Below are 7256 nucleotides of genomic sequence, written 5' to 3' on the forward strand. Positions count from 1 at the left end.
TTTGGATTTCGCCAATTAAAATCGTAGTTTGTTTAGAAATTTGAATTAACCAGTAGTATTGAAGTATATTTTTAAATATTTATTATAATCGAAGTAGCAGTATTTGTAAATGCGTTATATTAAACTCGCGATAAAATTTGACTTTTGATTAGTATATATATTTTTCGTCCTTTATAATTTTTTTCTTGCTATCTTTAAAAAAAATACAAGACTGATTTCTGATAGAATAACTTTAAAAAGGGAAACTAATTACTTCAAAATATTTATCTGCAGCATGGATTTAAATTATTTGGGTTAGATTCAAAATTTATGGACGAAAAATGTAAATTTTTAAAAATATATATATAAAAGTTATATAAAATATATATTATATAAAACTGCGTATTTTATAAAGTTATGCGAAGCATTCAATATTTCGAGAATTATTAAATTCACCAGTGCTGAATATACAGGCGCCTCAATCTCAGGAGACACCCGAGCACAAGTCGAATCTGATTGGTTTGTCAGATCAGTGAATTGAAAACCGCCAAATTCGTTTCCCGCCAATTTTGCAGTAACCAATTTTTATCTGTGAAGCGGTGAACTTTGTTCCGTATTGCAAGGATAAGCAATAAACATGGAATTCAAATGCGCATTATGCGGCGCTGAATTTTATAAAAAACACAGTTATTTTAAATGCATTTTATAAAAAAAAAAAAACAGTTCATAATATTTTCTTTACAAATATAGAAATAAGAGCTTCTCCCTGTGAAGTTATTACCTTAAGTTCCGAACACATATGTTAAAATGGATCCAGTGAGAGTTTTGTAGATCTATGCATTTCATTTTTATTGAAAGACAACATTTATAAACCTATATAATAACAGTTCATAATATTTTCTTTTCAAATATAGAAATGAGAGCACACTTAGAAACATGTAGCAGACCCTGATTTCTTCTATATCAGCTTTATTATAAATCAGATGTGAGTGTAAAATTGTAATCAACTGAATTACAAAACAAAATACTGCAGTACTGATATCTATTCCTAAATTAATTTCGCCAAAGTACGCATCTAATGGCCAAAAGGAAAGATAAATAGCCAACAGAAGATTTTCCATGACGTATAGTTTGAAGTCATTTGATTGAACGAACCAATGAGATTCGACTTGTGCTCGGGTGTCTCCTGAGATTGAGGCGCCTGTGCTGAATATCATGCTGATTTTAGCGAGTTTAACAGAATAAAGTTACTGTTCTTGGCCTAGCATAAAATAATTTTTTTAATTATATGATTTAAAATATGATATTTCTTTTTAATTAGCTAATTAAAAAGAAATGTAATTACTTAAATTTCATTTCTGAAAAGCTCTAATTGTAATCAATTTTTTAAAATTAATTTAAATGCATTTTCTAAGAGTCTTTTTTTCCCCTGAAATATTAAACCTTTTTCCTTTTTAATGACATTTATCCTTTTCGCGATTTTTCCAATGTTTAATTTATTTTCTTCTGTCTTTTTTATTTTCTTTTGTAATGTAGTTTTTTTTTAGTTGAATTTATTAAGATATGTGTTTTACGCAGCCGGAGTGGTCGCTCCAAAACTTTCTCACTTACTCTCTAATAAAGATGTTATCCTAGAGAAAACGCTTTGGATTTCATTCGCTTATAACAGTTATGAAATATTAACCTTTGGCATTGATTTAGCATTTTTACTGAATCTGTCGTGTGATCCTTGGCGAGTTTTTTTTTGGGGCTATTTACTCCTAGCATATAGTATCTGAAATTCGAATTTGTGTTTCAGACGAGTTTTTCCCAACTGATTCAAACAATAATTTGACACAGACTTACAGTTGTTGTCAAAAAATCACACACCAAATTTGATAGATATATATCATTGTGTTTACATATTTCTTAATGTGCAGACCCAACAGACGGTCAACTACTCTTTGGATCTGGCTCAAAATTCGACAGGTGTTCTACACTATAGATGTTAAAAATGTGCAAAGAATATTACCCGTATAGCTGTTTTCGTTTTGCAGTTATCACATTAACTTAAATTCGAACAGCCTAACAGACAGACTTCCGCTGAACAGACTTTGTACAAAATTTGATTGAAATCTACAAATTTGACATAAACACCATACCAAATTTTACCCATCTACATCAAATGCGTTTTTGAATTATCTCTGTCACAGACAGACAGACGTTTTTGAAAATGTGTGTTTCGAATTCAGGCTGGTCTAAAACGTATTTCGTCAAAATCAGGAGTTCGAATTTTTTGACGGGTTTAAAACTTTATACTTCGTATGTAAGAAAGTGAAAGATTTTTTTTTAAAAAAAAGCGTAATTTTTTTAAACTCCTGATTTAATTTTGTTTCTTGTTTTAATAATTTTGAAATTTCACCGCGCCTAATTAGCATGTCTCAGTCTTTTTTTTACAGACTTTTAGCTGTAGTTTGTTGAATATAATTCCATCTAAAAATAATTAAATAAACAAATTTAAAATATTTTCAAAATAAATATTTATACTTATGTGGCATTCTAGTGTTCACTTTGGATGTTACACCGTGAAAATTATTTTCGAGTTTTGCTGTTGCTGGAATTCTGTTATTGTAGCTGTTGATATTAAAAGGCCTAATAACGGCAATTGAACATTTTATTGTGATAGTCTTTCTCTTGTCAAATTCACCATATTAATTCTATTTTTATGACCAAATCTTTAGAGATCCTTCAAGCCATTGATGACTCTTCAAATCCAGAAAAGAATATTAATGTTGATAGGCAATTTCTCTTTCTTTTAAGTCGTCAAAAGTTTATTTTTCAAACCACTGAGGATAACAAAAATAGAATAGCTAGGAAAAGAATTCTTGATTTGAGCAAAACTGAATCAGACTATCGAATTGGTTTGAAATCTAGGGCATTCATTGGAAAGAAAAGCCGAATTCTCACTTAAAAATAGTCGCAAAGTTAAACCCTTACATCTAAAGGGTTGCAATTGAAAATATTATCAGAAAATCTCGTTTCAAAATGTATATAAATGTTTATCAAAACAATGTACAAGAAACCGTTGGAGATACACCATCCATTTTATTCCTTACTCTATAGTATTTAAAAAAAACTTGATACAAAAAGATTCATTATTCAGATGATTATTATTCCGAAACTACTAAATTAATTTGGACGAGATGACAACTTTAGTTTTAAATAATATATATATATATATATATAATCAGAATAATTTTATTTTGTTGTTCACCAAATTTTAAATTGATAATTTTTTAAGAATCTATTTTGAAAACCACTGGCGAATATATTTGAAACACTAATCTTGATTGTGATTACTGTAGATTTGAATTCAAAATGTCCTCAAAATATAATTTAGTTCAGTTAATGTGTAAAAAAAAAAAAAAAAAAAAAAAAAAAAAGCTAAAATGTAAGATTGCTGGAGACTATACGATTTTATTCAAAAAATAAAGTTAATAAAAAAAGGTGATTCTTAAAAAATGTGTTTAAATGACATTTGGATGGACACTAGGGATTTTTATTTGCTTGAAAACTTCACTCCAAGTAGTGATAATAATTATTAAATTTGTCGCTTATTGTGTAATACCATATGTCATAATTTGAATTTTAATGCAGTTGTATAGCGTATAAGATTCTTATTTAGTTATTATTTTATTGCAAAATCATACTAGTCTCTTCTTTATTTTTATGAACACAAAAGAATATATACGTTCATATTATTGGCAATGCAGCAGGAAATTTCACCTATTGAAAAATTGTGAAAAAAGTTCAAACCGTAAGTCCTTCTACGGTAAACTTGCAGAATAGTGTAGTAGAATAAGGCTATTAATGAAAAAAAATTGAGAAATTTTAATACAGTAAAAATATTTTTCTGGGGGTTACGAGAAGCAAACATAGTGTTCGCAACATTTTAGTAAATATTATGAAGAAATGTGGAATAGCAAAAATTAATAAAAATGCAGAGTAAAGATTTTAATTCTTTAATGGTTATAAAATATTCTAACAATGCTATTTTTTCGGTACTATGAAATCAAATCAGTTCTACTTATTCTTAAAAAGCACACACAAAAACAGATACAAATATTTTATTAGCTGACCAGGAAATGAATTAATCCCATATAAAAATTATACAAATGTGTATATATATATATATGTTTGTTTGTTTCAGAAATTAAATCTTTTTTCCCTAATTTCGAGAATTTAGAATTAAATTTTACAATTCAGTGTAATAAAATTGTTTTAACATTTTTTTAAAAAATTCATGACATCGGATACATTTAATTAATAACAACTAGAACCTTATCAAAGCATATATATATATATATATATATATATATATATATTGTTACGAAATTTCCGGGGGTTCGTTTGGATAGTGGGGGTTATATGGTGTAAAGAACACCCAATCACCAGGCGGCAGTAGAAAATAAAACAACGACGTTTATTTACACGAAGAAGCACAGGACAGCACAAAAACGACAACTATATACAGCACAGAAGACGATTATCTTCAGCCGAGACGTGCAGCATACAACAGTATACACAGCAGCTCTACTCCGTCGCTGCTCCGCTAGTCCCTGGGAGACGAGTTCTTCAATGTCGCTTCCGACTACTCTTCGACTCCAGTGGTCCACGGCTCAATTCACCACCGGTTCACACTACTCTGCTCTGCTCTGCCGCTTCCGACTTCTTCTCAATTCACCGTCCCGGTTCACGACTGCCCGGCAGCTGCGGCTGCTTCCTTTTATAGGTCTCAGGAGGCGGGGCTAGACGCCTCTCAACCAATCAGGAACGTTCGAGGCGTATCTCCGTTCCTACTCGACGGATCTGGAAAATTCTCGATGTTTCGGGTATAATCTATTTTGGTGCCAAAGTCGCCAAGCTCTGGGACCTCCTATGGAACCAGCTATGCTGGGAAGACGCATCACAGGTTCGTAACAATATATATATATATATATATATATATATATATATATATATATAAGTGTTATATGAAACATGAATACCACTTCCCACATAGATTTGCTGCGTTTTGAAATTACAAGACAGTTTTAATTTTGCTCAGAAATAGAAAAAAAGAAGGAACTATTCTCAGAAAGCGAAAATTCCACGAGATAAGCAATACTGACACTACTTTCGGGTGGCTGGGTATTAATTAGCATTCCTACTGGGCGGAAAATCGGCAGAATGGAAAAGCAATATCTTGCCCAATATGTGACACTTCAGAGTAGTAAAAAGATGCAGCAAATGTTAAACAATGTAAGAAATGGAGAAATTCAGTTTTAAAAGAAATTTCATTTCAGAGCAATGCATAAACTTATTACGTCATCCATGCTTAAAATTTAGATTTAAAACAGACATTTTAGAATTTTTTTAAAAATATTTTTTCAAAACAATTTTTAAATAAAAAAAAAGCCTATAAAAGGAATATGAAATTAAATATGCTTAGAATAATCCATTCATCTAATGATTCTTTCTAATTTTGTAGAAGAAATGAATGGTTTCATTTACAAAGATCTATAAAATCACATCTATAAAAGTTTTATTTTGTATGGGAAATATTTAAACGGCAACATTAAAAAAATATACATATTTATCAAGAAAAGAATACAAGACCTCTTTGTTGTATAATGCCAGGAAAATAATCAACTTAAAAAAAATTTCTTTCTACTTTATTAATATAAAATTAATCATTCTCAGGTTAATATGCAATGAAACCTCATGATAAATACTGATAATGCTTCTTTATTAAAAACAGCAGATAGGAAATAGAATTATCAAAAACTGCATTACAAATTCAAGTAAAATGAATTTCAAGTTTCCTCAGTATTGATATTTTTGCCTTGAAATACTGAAAAATCTATCGGAAAAAAAAAACATATATATTTTATTCATAATGCTTATAAATTTATACACGATCGATCATTCTTAGGTGAATGTATTAAAAAGACATCGAAGGAATCAGTCTATTTCAATTTTATGTACGATATTAATGTAAAATTTTAAAGTCGGTAACAGGTAAATATGTTGTAATTGGAAAATTAATAAAAGGTATCGCGGATTGCTTTCAATCTGAAACCGCAAATGAACAACTCCACATATTAACATTACGCTATCAAAATTTAAGCAGACGACATCTCTGAAAGAAAAGAAGGAGCATCAGCTGATCCTCGCCCCTCCAGGGGGTGGGAAGGAAATCTCAGAAACACAAAACATTCTTCTCTTCTGTCCTGAGGGTCCAATCTCCTTAACGCGAATAAAGGGAAAGAGAGAAATCTGTGAATGGATTGAAAAGTCATTGAACTGCATAACACTGAAATTTATCGGACCTGTGACTTCACTGGAAAGTGCGAAGGCACCGTTCCCGTTAATGGTAGCGACCTTGGTTTAGATATTCACATTTGACAATGCACTATCCTACATAGATCATTTTTAACTGCTTGTGACATGACTTTCTGATTGCATTCTGATCAATGCGGGCTCCATCTATTGGTTGAATATAGAACTAAAGTAAAGATTTTAAAGAAATAAAATATATTTTTAATTCAACTTTTTCAGAAAATGGTTTACTCCAATAAATAAATTAAATAAATAGTTTTGAAAAAAAATCAAATTTAAAAGAAAGCTGAAATAGATAAATTAATGCAATCACACATTACTTAAATTAGTAAATTAAATATTTATTACAATTAATAAATTTTATATTTAGTGCTAATTAATAATTTTTAATTAATAATATGATTGAAATAACAGATATTTGGTGCAAATATTTAAAAATAAGAATAGCAAAATTATTTATTATTCAAAAAATCGGGGATTATGCATCTCTAGATAACAGCTGGGAGACATGAGTAATTTCTTTGGTCTTGTGGTCTTGTTACTCGGCTACAAACCCAAACATTGCGAGTTCCGTCCTCGCTATCGCCAATAGCAACATATCTATCTATATGATAGCCATTTATTGGAATCGACTTAAAGCCCTTAATTGGCGCCATAATTTATTCGATCAAAAAAAAAAAAAGTTTTTTTTTTAGAGATCCTTTCAACCGCCCACAAAGCATAGTGATAACAAGCTTATAGCAAATTCGTACAGAACTTCCACAAAATAAATTAAAACGTGTAAATAAGGATTTAAAAATTATATATTTTTAAATTTTTTATTTTATAAAGATATAATTGTCCTGAACTGTGACAATCTAGTTACTACCTGATATTTAATCATAGTTAATTTGATAGATATTCGTAACCGTAACCAC

This window comes from Argiope bruennichi, chromosome 10 (genome assembly GCF_947563725.1).
Source record: "Argiope bruennichi chromosome 10, qqArgBrue1.1, whole genome shotgun sequence".
NCBI lineage: Eukaryota > Metazoa > Arthropoda > Arachnida > Araneae > Araneidae > Argiope > Argiope bruennichi.